General features: G+C 38.1%; 2 protein-coding genes across 2 annotated transcripts in view; one reads left to right on the top strand and one right to left on the bottom strand.

The window, feature by feature from the left end:
* Positions 1-17,868, bottom strand: part of hykk.2 (hydroxylysine kinase, tandem duplicate 2) — an 82,088-nt gene that overhangs the window by 29,240 nt on the left and 34,980 nt on the right. The window lies entirely within an intron of this gene.
* nmur1a (neuromedin U receptor 1a) overlaps positions 1-17,868 on the top strand; it is a 29,328-nt gene that overhangs the window by 1,184 nt on the left and 10,276 nt on the right. The window lies entirely within an intron of this gene.

Below are 17,868 nucleotides of genomic sequence, written 5' to 3'. Positions count from 1 at the left end.
CATAAGGCCAATCCTCGAGGCCAATCAAATGTTTTCATTTATGAATACACGTTTACATGCTGACAAGTACACGTTATATTTCTTTATATTCGTTTTTAAATAGATTGGTTTCATCACATTAGTATTGAAACACTCCCAATTTATGTGTATATATATATATATATATATATATATATATATATATATATATATATATATATATATATATATATATATATATATATATATATATATATATATATATATATATTTTTTTTTTTTTTTTTTTTTCTTTTTTTACATATTATAATAATGTAATAATATATCCCTGTTTTAAGTACTTAATTTATTCAAAACTTAGTTTGGTAGTCATGTTTTTTGAGTGCAGTGGTTAGCACATTCGCCTAACACACGAAAGGTCCCAGGTTCGAGACCGGGTAGACCATCCCTTAACCACTGAACCATTACCTCATGTAGACGAAAAAAAATGTATAACATGCTTGAGTAAAATATGCTCTGAATACAAAAAATTATATATTTAAAGAATGTATTAAAAGAGTAGAATGTATCATGAATTGTTCTGTGTTACTTTGTGCTTAAGCAACAAGTGAAAAGGGAGCTAAAGTGTTAATTCATTTGTATTTAAAAACAATCTTCATCCCAAGAGCCAAGAAGAGATCCGCAGGTTCAAGAGCATTCTCTATTTGGGCCCCAGTGCTGTGGAATGGTCTTTCCACTGAGATTCGATCTGCAACCTCAGTGGAACTGTTTATATCTAGGCGTAAACACTCTTATATTCTATATCATATGAATAACATATATTTTATGTTGACATCTGTGTATTATCTGTTTTTACAAAATCCCTTGCAGCCTGGTCATCCTGGAAGCAGGATTACCTCATGTGCGGTCCCTTCTCAAGGGTCCTTTATTTTTCTCATGTTGAGGTTTTTGAGTTTTTCCTTGCCCTCATGTAGGTTTTAGATCAGGGGATGGTGTAATAATAGTATTTGGTTTGCAATAATCTGTGGTCAGTGCAGCCCTTTGAGACTCTTTGTGATTAAAGGCAATACAAATAACCATGACTTGACTTGACAAAGTTTTTAGTCCCATGAGGTTTCTTTTTTTGCAGAGAATTTAACCTGCTTGGGAAAAAAAAACCCTCACAGGGCACAGATGAAGCTGATGTGTTATAGCAAGTTTGTAAAGAATTGAAAGTAAATATTTCTATGATTCCCAGTGCTGAAGGGAGCTTTCATCTCCATTTATTAAGGCACAATGATTCTAAACAACCCAAATCGACCTCTGAATGGTTAAAAAAATAATAATAAGGATCTGGAGTGGCTAGGTCAAAGTCCGGATATAAATCCAATTAAGATGCTGGGGTGTGACCTTAAAGGGGCAATTCATGCAAGAAAACGATCCAGTATGGCTGATTTGAAACAATTTTGCAAAGAAAAGCGGGCCAAAATTCTTTCACAGTGTAATTTAATGCACGGGGCTTACCTTGCTGGTCAACCACGCAGGATGCTGCTGGTGCGAATTTGCACGGACTTTTAATAGTAGCACCAATGATTTTTGGTACTGGAAAGCTGATTGTACTACGAAGAAGATTTTAGTCGGACGCAAGCATCGGATAATGAAAAGTTTGTAAAATACGTCAGGAGGTACCACTGTATTTCCACGATGAGTCTGCCAGTGTCACGAGACCGGACCAGATTGGAGGCAGGAGGCAGGAAGGGTGAACTCATTCGCGTTAACGATCAGTTACTTTTATTAAGGAAATAAAAGTCGTCCAACACTCAGGGACAAAAACAAAAACAGGCTTACAGGCAAACAGGAACTCAGACTAGGAATACTCACAAAACAGGCTTTTACTCAAAACAGGCAAGTACAGCTTTCCTCAAATCAAACACAACAGAATAATGCAAAGTAATGCAATGAACCCGCAACCGGCAGTCCCCAAAACCCGCCCTTAAGAAGCAAACACGCAAATGAGAAAATCTGCTACAGCCGGTGCCAAGGGGCGGGGCCAGCCGGTCGCCACGGCGACCATGCTGGACATGACAGCCAGATGATAGTTGTCAGAAGATATAACAAACAAACCCAAGCCTATATTGAAGGGGGGGGGGGGGGGGGGGTATTAATACCCATGTATAAACACCATCAAATAAATAGATCACTGACAACAAAGTTGCTCAATATGATGTCAAACTGCATGAGAGTATGGGCTTTCTAATGTATTTGTAAACACCATTTTCCTGAGTGGTTGCTGTCAACAGTAGCATATTTTTCCCTAAAAAAAATCAAACTGGTCTCACCGTATAGAACTCATTCTCTCTAGGGATGAATGAGTACAGAAAATGTAACAAATATGACAGACTTGAAACAATACTTCTGTGAGACGACATTAGGCTAGCATGCTGAAGAACATCCCGTCAAGGCTAGGCTGACAAGTCGAGCCGAGTAAATTAGAGGAAAATGGTGCATTTTGGTCACCAGCAGTGTTCCCTCTAAGCTGCGCGCGTGCGCAATTGCGCACTGCTCGCACATTCTCAGCGCACAAGAAAATCTAGCCAGCGCACAAAAATGAGGGCTCAAATTTACTAATTAAGAAGCAACTTAAGTCAAAGTTACAGTGCATGAAGGTATAATACACGGGTTCCCCTGACGTTGTGTCCTAAATGCGGTATTTTGAAGTCAATGTCGAACGAAGTTGAAAAGTAAAGTCAGTAGAGTTTGTCGAGAACCGGCTTCTTCGGCTCGGCTCACTAAACGGCTCTTCGCGTTGTTTTTGCTTCTTTAATCCCAACATGACCAAATATTATGTAAAATTATGCACAAAATGACTTAAAGGAATGGGGGAATAGAACAAAAAAGAAAAATATACCAAAATGAAAAAGTAGTGAAAAGCTGAGAAAAAAAAACAAAAGGAAGAGAAAAAAAAGAAGGAAAATTTTAGAAAAAAATCCAGAAAAAAAGAAAAGAAAGAAAGGTAGGAAAAAAGTAAATAGAGAACAAAAAGAAAAATGTAACAGCTCGGAAAAAATAAACACAATGAGATTTTTTTAAAGGAATTTAAAAAAAAAGTAGAAAAAAAAAACACGGAAAAAAGAAGAAAAAGTTTGTGTTGCATTCAAATAATTTCCAATAATATCAAGGGAATCTTGTTGCCAACATTGTACTTCCACTAAAAAATGTGATTAAGTACAGTTCTGTATCTTACAACCGACTAAATAAGCCCCCAAAATGTTAATATTATGCAACAAAATATATCAGGAGATAAAAAGAAATGGATATCTTGTGAAAGAATTGTAAGAACAGACGACGTTTGTAGGCCATCCAACCTTTGCAATAGTACATGAGTCAATTCATTCAAAAGAGAAAAATCATTTTGCATTGCCGGAAACACAGCAAAATGTAACTTGATTTCAAGTTTTGGACATGTTTGATAATTAATTATCTTGCCACACTTGGGATTATGGTTGCTCACTGTTGTTTCAAGCGTTGCTCACCGACTTTGTGTGAACGCTCAGACCCGTGGAAACTTAGAGGGAACATTGGTCACCCGACTTTCCATAGTTTGTTCTCTTTCTTTTTGCTTTGTTGTACTAGTTTCGGTTCGCTCTTCACTGTAGAGGGACTCCTAGTGGTCAAATATTACACACTGCATATTTGCAGATGACACCCACTGTTTCGCGCCACAGAAAAAATGGTAAAGTTGGTTTACACATGTTGAGAATAGTTAGACGCAGACACAACAAAGAATATATCAGATACGGATTATGTTATATTGAAGTAAAGTGTTGTGGATAGCATGAAAATGCGGCTCACTGAGCAAGGGACAATGTATTACTTGACCTCTCGATGTTGCTTTATTGTGTGGTGCGACTGTAAAGTGCTAAAAAGCACAGGGAAGAATACGATTTACAAAAACTCGAAATGACCAAACTGCATTTTTTTCCTAATTTTTTGCAAGCTTTTCCACAATTACAGTGAAGCTCAAATAAACACAAATTTCTCAATCTACAAGTATTTTAAAAATGCATGTTTATATGTATTACATGTATTTTGCTTATTATTTAAATGAATATTGTTTTTTTTTAATGAATAAAGTTTGTATACCAGACCAGAGTCACCACATAATATACACTGTCCCTTTAAACAAAACAATATTACTTGAAGATGTTTTGATTTTGCTGCTCACATATATATATATATATATATATATATATATATATATATATATATATATATATATATATATATATATATATATATATACATATATATATACTCTATATGAATATACTCTACTATCTATTACTTACACTAATTATCCGTCCATTATCTGCACCGCTTATCCTCAGTAGGGTTGCGGGGGTGCTGGAGCTCATCACGGCTATCTTCAGTGGGCAGGGGACACCCTGAACTGGTTGCCAGCCAGTCGCACGGCTCACAGAGACAGACACCTCACTCACTCACTCATTCACACCTAGGGACAATTTGAATCGGCCAATTAACCTGACATGCATGTTTTTGGAAACCCACACAAGCACGGGGAGAACATGCAAACTCCACACAGGAATGTTTGATCCCATGACCTCAGAACTGTGCCACACAAGCGCTAACCACTGCGCTGCCGGGCTGCGTGCACAAATTGTTCATTCATTAAATTGGAGATGTTTTTTTTTCTTGATTTGGCTTGTAACTAAGGTGGAACGTTGGTTCCCGAAGTCAGACACGCTGAGAACAACTGGTCCAATATGTCCAAAAGGGGGAGTTAGGTACAAGTATCCAGGATTTTTCTTATCATTTCTCGAAATGGGTTGCTGCAGAGGGGGGTTTACCTAATCATTTCTAGGTGGCCGGTCCAAAGGGCAGCGCTACTGCTTGATTCGTAGCAGCCGGGGTGTCAAATTCATTTCCACCCAGGGCCACTTCAGTATAATGGCTGCTCTCAAAAGGCCTGATGTAACGTATAAATGTAACACAATGTAATTGGTGTTAGATGTATTTTTTTCTTCATGTAAATTAAGTCTGAATTCATTAATTATCTATTCACGGCATTGACAAAATGTCACTACACAAACAGTTCCTAGCAAAAGTGTTGGTCCCCCAAGATATTGGCCATTCTAACACCTTTATAATTTTAGTTTTAAACTATTGTATTGTAGATTTTGCTCTGTGTTTAGGGTTGTTGTCTTGTTGAGAGGTAAACCTGCACCCCTTTCTCATGTCTCTTGCATACTCCAAAAGACTTTTGGCCTGTATTTGGCAACATCCATCTTCCCATCAATTCTAACGATCTTCCCAGTACCTACTGAAGAAAAGCAACCCCAGAGCATGATACTGCCACCACCATGTTTGACATTGGGGATGGTGTTTTCAGGGTGATAAATAGTGTTACCCTTACGCCAAACGTAATACTTTACATTCAGCCCAAACAGTACAACTTTGGTTTCATCTGACCAGAGCACCTTGTTTCACATGTTCCACCTGCAGGTCATCCAATGTGATCATGGCCCGCTTGGTTGCTTCTCTGATTAGTTTTCTCCTTGTTAGGCCAAAAGTTTAAAGAATAGCCAGGTATTGTTAGGTTTGCAGTAGTTTTATGGTCTCTGCATTTAGATATTATTTTTCACACAGTGCCCTGGGAAATGTGTACATTTTATGAAATCGTGCTATAACCCGTTCGTACTTTGAACTTTTCCACAACTTTATTGCAGACCTGCCTGTATTCTTCAGTGCTTGTATTGTTTGCTTTCACAGACCTCTAAGCCTATCACAGAGCAGATGCGTTCAAACTTAGACTTAATGACACTCTGTTATTGTTCGTCATTTAGTTCGACATTGAATCATTCAGGGACATTCTGGAGTCGGTTGGCTGAGCTGAGAGAACAGGGGGTCAATATATTTGTAACACCTACCAATACTTTTGCTAGGCACTGTTTAGTTCAGTCATACCTCTATGTACGAGCATCACTTATTTGGAACAAACATTTTGCTTCTCATACAACAGATAATCCAAGTCACGATCATTCCCAAAGGCTACCACCAAAGACCGCTCAAGAGCGCTCGAGACTGCTAACTGGTCAAGCTACAGCACTTTTTAGTGACACGTTCCCTTTCTTTCGGATTTGGAGAGGAGGCACAGACATATTTTCCTTTTTCTTTAAAGTACATTAGAAAGAGAAAGCGATGCGAGTACAGCTAAAAGGGCAAAAGGAGATGAATAAAAACTGAAGTTTACAGTAACCTTATTTTCAAGTATACAGTAAATACTTAATTATCATCAACAGTCACTCCTCCCGCAACCCTTGCCAACACTTCTCCTGCAATATGTACACACCTCGTGACGGCGACCCCCTATCTTATGACTATATGTTTAAACACTATTTGGATGTGTTATAGTTATAATAAAATATGTGTTTTATAGCTATTTACAATAAACTTTGATGCTTTTGGTAGGTGGGGAAGTTTTTTTTTTTTAATTTCATATTGCTTGAAATTTGAGCTACGAGCATGATCCTGTCATGAACCAGAACAGGATCAGGACCCAAACGCGTGACGTTATCACCCAAGCCTTTTATTTTACGGGGAATGGGGAGTCATGCACGTGAGGCAGCAGTCTGGCGTGAAGTGATAGGAAGCCAGAGGCTGATGAGATTAATACCAATTCCCCGCATTGATATCGGACAGATGAAATGAAATGAAGTGATCTGCATTTATATAGCGCTTTTCAAGTCAATGACTTCCCAAAGCGCTTTACAATGTGCTTCACATTTCCCAATAGCGGCCTTGTATTGCAGCCATGTAAGACGCTAACCTTCTTATTGGGGGTATTAGGGGTTCAGTGTCTTACCCAAGGACACTGCGACGTGTAACATGGACGAGCCAGGAATCGAACTGGGATCCCTTGATCCCAAGACGAGTGCTCTACCTCCTGAGCTACTGCCGCCCCAATGAAATGATCTGCATTTATATAGCGCTTTTCAAGTCAAGACTTCCCAAAGCGCTTTACAGTGTGCTTCACATTTCCCAATAGCGGCCGTGCAGCCATGTAAGGCGCTAACCTGCATATTGAGGGTATTAGGGGTTCAGTGTCTTACCCAAGGACACTTCGACATGTAAACGGAGGAGCCGGGATTCGAACTGCGATCTCTTGATCCCAAGACAAGCGCTCTACCTCCTGAGCCACTACCGCCCAGATGGGGTCGATCATGGAATGGACGGCACAGACAGGATAGATAATAAAACAGGACATTGAAAATAAACAGGACAAAAATAGACGGAAACAAAACTGGAAACTGAAATTAAACAGGAAAAAATAAACGGGAACAATACTGGACAAGAAATACCAACAGGAACAGGACCGAGTCGGAACCCACGTCTTGCGGGGCAGGAGTTTGTTGACGGACTGACAAAAGGAGAGTGATAGGACTGGGTTTAAATAGCAGGGAAGCGAATCTGTCAAGAGCCGCAGATGGTTCCACAAGGGCAGGTCCAATTGGGCGCCATGGCAACCGTGACAGATCCTGGAATGAACAAAGCTCGTATGAAGAGGTACTACTGTATAATACCTCATACATTAAATACAATGCTACCTCTACATAAGAGCTACTCGAGCTATTAGAAATTCAAGATATGAAATGTCCTTAGAGTAACATTTTTGCCGAACTGCGAGAGAAATCCAACTTAGAAGAATTTCCCAACATTACCACAGGAGACTGGGGCTGTAAAGTCATTTTAATATGATCTTATTCATCTTATTCCTGTAGTTTTATGTTCAATTGCTCTTTGAATGTGTTTTTAGTGATGAGGTTGATATGTTTTATAGCCATTTAGGGTTAACTTGGATGCTTTTAGGAGACCAGTAACACATTAATTGGTTCCAGTTATTTCCTATCAGGTAAATTCAGTTGAGATAGGAGCAATTGTAATACAATCTTGTATTTAGCGCTATCACTGTATAACAAAATCTTCTGCATCATGTTTTAAATTCCACTCGTGGGTTTCGATATGGAAATACTGGCGTGTAGTAGCTCTGAGCTGTCACTTTGCAGATATGACAGTGGACAGGCATTTTTGGAAATGTAGTTTTTGTTCAAGCGCTCTTTTGACCAGTGTATTTAGACCAGCACTAATTTTTTTTAATCTCCTTTTTCTTTTCTCTTTTTTTAAAAACAATCCGTGAAAACGAGGTAAGCAACAGCAGAAGCAAAACGGCCGCAATCCCCCAACATCACTTAAACAATGCCAAAAAGAACAATATTCTAATCTCCTTCTCAAGCATACATGCCATAAATCGTAGCAGAATTGGGGCAGCAAGTAGGATCTCACCATGACGCCACACAGAGTCAACCGCAAGGTCCGTGACGGTAAATAATAATCAGTGAAAAGTGAAAATCATGTAAGTAAAGGAAGTCATGCGTAATAAAGGTGATGTGTCATCAACGAAGGGTGAATTTAATGGAAAGAAAGTCGCACTTTGTAAAAGTGACGTGCAATCACGAGGTGGTTTATTAAAAAACCAGAGCAGATAAGTGAATTACCACATTCAGTTGTTGTTAAAGATTTTAACTGAGCTGGCAGTGGATTCATTAATAACTTTTGCTTGATGATTTTGCCAGAATTATTATGAAATTTAAAAAATGGATAAGCGTTTAAATTAGAAATGATAAAAAACAGAAAGGACATTGATAAGTTCATAGATTAGTACAGTGTTTTTTAAATGGTGGGTCGAGGACTTGTTTTTAGTGGGTCGTGGGCAATGTTCCGTCTAAGCTGCGTGTGTGCGCAATTGCGCACTACCCAGAGCTTTTCTGCGCACAAGAAAATCTAGCCAGCTCACAAAAGTGAGGGCTCGAGATTGCTTATTAAGAAACGAATTAATTCAAAGTTACGGTGCAAGTAGGTAAAAATACACGGGTTGCACTGACGGTGTGTTCTAAATGCGGTATTTTGAAGTCAATGTCAAAGTAGAACGTAGCTGAGTAAAGTCAGTAGAGTTTTTCGAGAACCGGCTTCTTCAGCTCGGCTCACTAAAAAGGACCGGCTCTTTCGTCTCTTCAGGTTATTTTTGCTTCTTTAATCCCAACATGACCAAATATTATGTACAATTATACACAAAATGATTTAAAGGGAGAGGGGGTGAATGGAGCAAAAAAATAAAAAAGTACCAAATTGAAAAAGCTGGGGAAAAAAACGAAACAAAAGGAGAGAAAAAGAGAAAAAAAGAGCAGGAAAAATAATTTTAAAAAAAAGCCAGAAAAAAAGAAAGAAACAAATAAAGAAAAAAAGTAAATAGAGAACAAAAAAGCAAGAAAAAAGTAACAGCTAGGAAAAAATAAACACAATGAGATTTTTTTAAAAAGGAATTAAAAAAGGAGAAAATAACAGGGAAAACGAAGAAAAAGTTTGTGTTGCATTCAAATTATTTCCAATTATATCAAGTCAATCTTGTTGCCATCATTGTACTTCCACTACAAAATGTGATTAAATACAATTCTGTATCGTGCAACCGACTAAATAAGCCCGCCAAAAATGGTAGTATTACGTGACAAAAGATATCAGGAAAAACGACGTTTGTAGGCCGTACAACCTCTGCAATCGTACATGAGTCAATTCATGCAAAACTGAAAAATAATTTTGCTTTGCTTAGAAATGAAAAAAAAAAATAGAAAATAAAATAACTGAGGGACATTCAAACTCCCTTACAGTTGATATTATTAAATTTCTGCAATTGTGAGTACACACCCTCCATTGGACATAACAGAAAAAGACAGATCGTTTGTTCACAGGTGTTGAGAATGGCCAAACGCAGATACAGAAAATAATGTATGAAAAATGGAATTTAGACATAGCCACTGGAGTGAAGCGTATTGGATTTCATTAAGAATGCAGTTAATTGAGCATTAAATGAAATTATTATCACCGGAGGTCATTTTGGTTTGGCTGATCATTTGGTTTTCCTCTACTGTCTCTGGTTAAAACGGCACAATCCTTTTATTCAATACATTTGAGGAGCGGAGTTTTTTTTCTTGATGTGGGTCGTGGCTTGTAATTACGCTAAAATTAAGCTACTAAACCACTGGTTTAGTAAACTAAAAATAAGGAGAGAGGACATCAATGAAATTTGAACTTGCAAAGAGAACGGCAGCAGACTGTACAAAATAACCCTCAAAATCCCAAATTCCAATTCTATTCGAAAATCCCTCCCTTGAGCCCTTTCTTTTTATTAAATATCTTAGGTTGCAAAAAGCAGATATGCCCTAAAGGGTGTGGAAATCAGAGAACAGCAACATTATTGGCTAATAGTGGAAATAATGTAAACAATGCACAATAGTCAAAAAAATAAACTGGGATCCTATGCAATCTTCGTTTCTGGTGTCGAGTATTGAAACAGCGATCCAACAAATTATACCCCAAAAATAAAAATCCAAAACAGTGGTCTCATCTCATCAGCTACACCGCTTATCCTCAGTAGGGTCGCGGGGGTGCTGGAGCCCATCCCAGCAATCATCGGGCAGTGGGCAGGGTACACCCTGAACTGGTTGCCAGCCAATCGCAGGGCACACGGGGACAGACAACTCCCTCGCTCATTCTCACCTAGGGACAATTTGGACCGGCCAATTCACCTGAAATGCATGTCTTTGGAATGTGGGAGGAAACCTGAGTGCCCGGAGGAAACCCACGCAAGCACGGGGAGAACATACAAACTCAGCACAGGAAGTCTGGAGCAGGATATTCAAACAAAAAGATCATAAACATGGACAAATACAGCTTTTTTTCAAATGCGTCATCCCACTCCACCCTGGTAACCATGCAAAAACTCAAACATTAATTTAAGAATAGATAACTTATCACCTCGTGAAAGGTGTTGCTGTGTTCTTCTCAAAAGATGTTAATGTCACAAAGTCATCTGTTTGCACATCTATGAGTGGTTGGCGCAGTAGCACCTCCAAAGATGGTAAGAACTGACAAAGGCAGGTCCTTACGTCAAGTCTATTGCTTAGAGATGGTGTAATAGCAAACTGTTAATGGAATCCTACATTCTTACCAACCAAAATAGGTCAATGGTAGAATCCACTTTAAGTGGGTGAGTGCCTTTGTTGATTTTTTTGTATTAAATATATTCTCATCTCAATGCTAGAACATGTATGTTTGCTTATTAATCAAATCAATATTTTTTTAACAAATGTAGTTGTTTCTACCCCTGCTAAATAATGCACAATGTCGCTTTAACCCAGTGCACCTTAATTATTTTCTGTAAACCTCTCACAAAAGTCCCCCACTTATCACCCTTCCGGCAAGTTCCTCCCTTGCCCCCCCAAGACTAGAATTTATATCATTTGCCCATAATATTGTTTAAAATACACCTCTTTATAACACTGCATCATTAGTAACGAGTAAGAGAATATAAGAAAGAAAGAAACATGGACCAACTTAAAATAAAGAATAATGTTTATTAATTGTAACAGAAGTGGTTAAAAGTGCATATAAAATTCCAAAATTGAATGCAAATCCTTTAACATCTTTTTACAGATTTAATTTTGAAAAATATCTGAATAACTGAATACCAGCATTAACTCAAAACAACAATTCTAAAAACTCGAACCTACAAAACAAAAATTATAAAATAAATAATGTATTTGACAAGCACTGCTTTAACCTTGTACAATATGTGTTGTGGCAAGGTTTGATTTTTCATATTTCTGATATACTGGGCTAGCTACTGACGGAAGCAAAGTTCCAGGAAAAGCAAGTACTATGAAGTCATGTTGAACGCAACCGCTGATGCTAATGGTCAAAACCCGCAGGTGAACGATTGCATTCAGCATTCAATGAAAAGTCAATTTGCGGCTTATTATGCTACAGGCTACATCACTATGGAGATAGGTTGTGAGTGACAGGCAAAGTTTGGTAATCATTTTTCGTTCCTCTGGGGAAGAAATATACAGTGCCTCGCTAAAGTATTGCCCCCCCAAAAACCTTTTGTCATTTTGCCACAGTGCAGGCGTCAAACTTAGAACTAAGAAACTGAAAATATACTTTTTCTCACGTATTAACAACATTTGAGACAGAATGGTGAAGTGCAAACGAATTATTTCAACATTTTATACGATGTTTACAACAGAAAACAAAGAGAATGCACCTGTGTGTCAGTTTAAATACACCTGCAATCAATGTTCCCTCTAATTTTCCCCGGGTCTGAGTTTTCACACAAAGTCGGTGAGCAACGCTTGAAAGAACAGTGAGCAACCATAATCCCAAGTCTGGCAAGATAATTAATTATCAAACATGTCCAAAACTTGACATCAAGTTACATTTTGCTGAGTTTCCGGCAATGCAAAATTATTTTTCTCTTTTGAATGAATTGACTCTTGTACTATTGCAAAAGATTGTACAGCCTACAAACGTCGTTTGTTCTTACAATTCTTTCACAAGATATCCATTTCTTTTTATTTCCTGATATATTTTGTTGCATAATATTAACATTTTTGGGGGCTTATTTAGTTGGTTGTAAGATACAGAACTGCACTTAATCACATTTTTTAGTGGAAGTACCATGTTGGCAACAAGATTCACTTGATATAATTGGAAATTATTTGAATGGTATTCTTTTCTTTTTTGTTCTATTACCCCCTTCCTTTAAGTCATTTTGTGCATAATTTTACATAATGAAATGAAATGAAATGAAATGATCTGCATTTCTATAGCGCTTTTCAAGTCAAGACTTCCCAAAGCGCTTTACATTGTGCTTCACATTTCCCAATAGCGGCCGTGATCTGTGCAGCCATGTAAGGCGCTCACCTGCTTATTGGGGGTATTGGGGGTTCAGTGTCTTACCCAAGGACACTTCGGCATGTAACGCGGACAAGCCGGGATTCGAACTGGGATCCCTTAATCCTAAAACGATCGCTCTACCTCCTGAGCTACTGCCGCCCCAATATTTGGTCATGTTGGGATTAAAGAAGCAAAAACAACCTGAAGAGCCGTTTAGGACCCGAAAGAGCCGGTTCCTTTTAGTGACCCGAGCCAAAGAAGCCGGTTCTCTACTAACTTTACTCATCTTTGTTTTACTTCGACTCAACTTCAAGATACCGCATTTAGGACACAACGTCAGGGGAACCCGTGTATTTTTACTTTGATGCACTGTAACTTTGACTTAAGTCGCTTCTTAATTAGTAATTTTGAGCCCTCATTTTTGTGCGCTGGCTATATTTTCTTGTGCGCTGAGAATGTGCGAGCAGTGCGCACGCGCTCAGCTTAGAGGGAACACTGCCTGCAATGTAATTGGCTGAAGGTCTGTGAAAGGAGAGACGGGAGAAAATACTGCATTATGAACACCAAAGAATACACCAGGAAGGTCTAAGATAAAGTTGTGGAAAAGATCATTGCGGGGATGGGATACACAAAGATTTTGCAACCTTTACATATCTCCCGGAGCACTATGCAGGCAATAATAACCTGGCTGTCCCTCTAAACCAGGGGTCTTCAACCTTTTTCAAGCTGAAAGCTACTTATTGTAATTGATTAGCGCAAAGGGCAATCTAATTGATATACCATATTTTTTGCACTACAAAGCGCACCGGGTTATAAGGCAAACACCCCAAAAATAGTTTTTTGTCATATATTTTCCATACATGAGGAGCACCGGACTATAAGGCGCTACAGTGGGAACGTCAACAAAACAGTCTGATAGTTTAGTTAAACTTATTAACCCTCTAACATTACGACGGCTCGCAAAGAAGCAAATACCTGTCTCAGACACGTACGGACACGTTGTCTATACGATGTCACCAATCACTCGTATGCGTCATTCCACATATTGTTAGGAAGGTTAAACTCATGTGATTCAAGAAATGCCAACCATTTCCTACTTTCTATTTTCTTTTTTGCTGGCAACTGTGTGGACAGCAAAGTAAGAATTTTATTGTGCAGGGAAACGTGGTTCCTTACAGTGCATATGACAATAAACATATTGAATTAAATTGAATTTAAAAATAGATTCATCACAGAAACATCAAGATCAGTCTGAAACAAAATGCTGGGAAAATATAAAGCCGGAGTAGCTCACCAAAGTCGTCTTGCAGCCATCCCGTTAAATAATAATATGTAACCATGGTCCTCTTACATCCGTGAGTGAGGTAAATCCAACCGTGTAAAATATTTACACACTCCAAAACACGCAATAATGCCGACAAATAAAAGAAAAATTCCACCAAGAAGCATCTGTATTGATGGACGTTGCTTGTTGCTAGCTGTCTGTTTAGCCCCATGATTCCTGTTTACAAATACAGACTAGTAAAAAATATTTTTTCCTGGCCATAGAGCAACCTAACTTGTGATTCACGTCTTTTTCGGCTAATTGCTGGCTTAGTTTTGCCCCAGTTTAGCCTAGGCAAGCCTGTAAATGCTAAAAAGAACCCGCCTCCTTTACCTTCGAATAACTTTAGCCCATAGTGACTGATTCAAATGATGATTGACACTTTGGTTAGGAAATGAATCACCCATCTATATATCCCAGCATACACCGTGGACGTCTTCTCCTACGGGGGAAAATTTTGCCTTAGTAGCGAGCCCTTACAACTCAATTTCAATCCGTCTAAAAGGTGCACTGTATCATAAGGCGCATGGTCAGCTTTTGAAAAAAATAAAGGCCTTTAGGTGCGCCTTATAGTGCAGAAAGTACGGTGCATTTCTAAAATAACAACTTGTGATTTTATTATCATGTTTTTGTCATGTTATTACCAGGTTAAATGGTGGGAGTAGGGTTAAATAGATTCAGTAAAAAATCAAAATGATGATGGACAAAAGTTGAATGCGCTCTTGAAACTGGTGTCGTTCGGAGGATTCGACATGTTTAAGAACCACTGGTTTTAACCATGGTTATTATCATTCTTCACAACTATTGCAAGATGACTGCAGACAGGTTTATTGCAGTACTGGTGAGAACAGGTTTGTAGTGCCCATGGGAACCAAACCTTCGACCCAAACAGCCAGTTGTAAACTCAAAGTGGGCCAAATATTTTCGCAATGCCTACTTTTCGATTTTTTGAAATAAAAACCGTTGAAAAAATGTGGTTTGTTTTGACGATTGTGTCTCACATGTTTATGATTCTTAGCAAATATTTTCAACGTGTTTAAATCTGTGAGTTTTAAGCCTGAAGTATGGCAATTTGTCAAAAAGTTCTTGGAGTCAATACTTTTGCAAAGCACTGTAAGTCAAAGACTATACTCGATTTTTAACAGCAAGCAATAATAATAATAGTAAAGCATTAAATAAGGATAAAGCATCGGGAGGCTCTGCCTCTCTGGATCATCTGTTCATGAATAACTCAAAACACAAATAATATATTGTTTTTAAAAAACACATGATAATGTTGTATATTGCCTGGAGCAGAGTGCCCAGGGACTTAAGCTACAATTAAATTGTCAATCAAGAACCACTTTAACCTTAAGTCTGTGTTGATTATTTCTTCCGACACTGAAATGGCTGATTGAATTTCTCAAATGGAACAAGCTGCATGATTAGACTAGCAATGAAAAAGATGGATGAATGTTCCGACAAAGCTTCAACAGGTGGGGGTCTAAAAAAAGAAATAAACAATAGGGTTTTATGGGGAATTTTAGTATTGATCAAATCCAAGTAAATACATGGTAGTAATGAAATGAAATGAAATGAAATGAAATGAAATGAAATGAAATGAAATGATCTGCATTTATATAGCGCTTTTCAAGTCAATGACTTCCCAAAGCGCTTTACATTGTGCTTCACATTTCCCAATAGCGGCCGTGATCTGTGCAGCCATGCAAGGCGCTAACCTACTTATTGGGGGTATTGGGGGTTCAGTGTCTTACCCAAGAACACTTCGACAAGTAACACGGACAAGCCGGGATTCGAACTGGGATCCCTTAATCCTAAAACGATCGCTCTACCTCCTGAGCTACTGCCGCTCAGTGTCGGAAGAAATATCGATCAATACCAATACTTTTTGCGTGAAAATGTTGTGATCATTGAATATTTGAACCCTCCCCTGAGGTATTTTATACACATTATTAAACAATAAACAGAAATATTTCTATTACACTGCGACATATATATATATATATATATATATATATATATATATATATATATATATATATATATATGTCAACCAGTTCACATAAATATATATATATATATATATATATATATATATATATATATATATATATATATATATATATATATATATATATATGTCAACCAGTTCACACACATATATATATATATATATATATATATATATATATATATATATATATATATATATATGTATATATATATATATATATATATATATATATATATATATATATATATATATATATATATATATATATATATATTTATATAATGTATAGCGGGCAGCACAGCAGCGCAGAGGTTAGAGCGTTTGCGGCACAGTTCTGAGGTCATGAGATAAAAGTTTCCTGTGTGGAGTTTGCATGTTCTATGCGTTCTTGCGTGGGTTTCCTCCGGGCACACTGGTTTCCTCCAACACTCCAAAAACTGTCCCTTGGTGTGATTGATCGAGTGAGTTTTCTGTCTCTGTGTGCCCTCCGAATGGCTGGCAACCAGTTCAGGGTGTCCCCTGCCCACTGCCTGAAGATGGCTGAAATGGGCTCCAGCGCCCCTGCGACCCTACTGAGGATAAGCGGTGCAGATAATGGATAAATTATATACCAGTATATATATATATATATATATATATATATATATATATATATATATATATATATATATATATATATATATATATATATATATATATATATATATATATATATATATATAGTGTCCTACCTGGTATCAGTATCGATAACTAAATAGTTTAGTATCAGTATCAGGCTGGTAAAATCGAACATCCCTACTCAAATCCCACCAATGCTGACCATCAAAATGATCTTGAAGGTTTAAACCAACGGTTCTTAACCTAGGTTCGATCAAACCCTACAGGTTCCATTGAGTGAGTCTCACGGGTTCGGGGGAGCCTCTGCCACACGGGTCAAGACATACATGCCTATCATGTCTATACGCAAAATGTCCCCCTTGGCCATCACTGGCTCCAGATCATCACGTGACATTGCTTGGCTCATAAGTGTCAAGTCAAGTCATTTTTATTTGTATAGCCCTAAATCACGAAGAGTCTCAAAGGGCTTCACAGATTGTTACACTATATTACACAAACTATTTTCAACCGACAAGAGGAGTAGGTTATTCATATGCAATGGAGTAGAAGTGAGTTTTAAGTTTAGATTTAAACATTTCCACTGAGGTTGCAGATCGAATCTCAGGGGGAAGAGCATTCCACAGCACCGGTGCCCGGATGGAGAACGCTCTCGAACCAGCAGAAGACTTTTTTGCTCTCGGGATCATCAGAAGACCAGCACTCTCAGATCGTAGGCTTCGGACCGGGACATAGTGGCAGATCAGATCTGAAAGATAAGAGGGAGCAAGTCCATGTATGATTTTGTACAATACTAAGAGAACTTTGAAGTCACATCTTTGGCTAACTGGGAGCCAATGCAGGTTAGCCAAAATCGGTGTTATGTGATCGTACTTTTTTGTCCTGGTTAAGAGCCTCGCTGCGGCATTTTGTACTAGCTGAAGAGACTTGATTCTGGACTTCGGGAGACCGGAGAGTAGTGCATTGCAGTAATCGAGACGGGAGGTAACAAATGCATGAATTATTGTTTCCGCATCAGACTGAGACAGTATTGAACGGATTTTAGCAATGTTGCGAAGATGGAAGAAGGCAGTTCTAGTAATTTGCTTTACATGCATCTCAAAGGATAGATCAGGGTCAAATATGACACCTAAATTTTTAACTGAGTCAC

Source organism: Urocampus carinirostris, chromosome 12, assembly GCF_059441175.1.
Source record: "Urocampus carinirostris isolate Australia breed hairy pipefish chromosome 12, RoL_Ucar_1.0, whole genome shotgun sequence".
NCBI classification, from domain to species: Eukaryota; Metazoa; Chordata; class Actinopteri; order Syngnathiformes; family Syngnathidae; genus Urocampus; species Urocampus carinirostris.
Note: the sequence above shows the minus strand (reverse complement) of the source record. Positions and strands in the feature narration are given on the sequence as shown.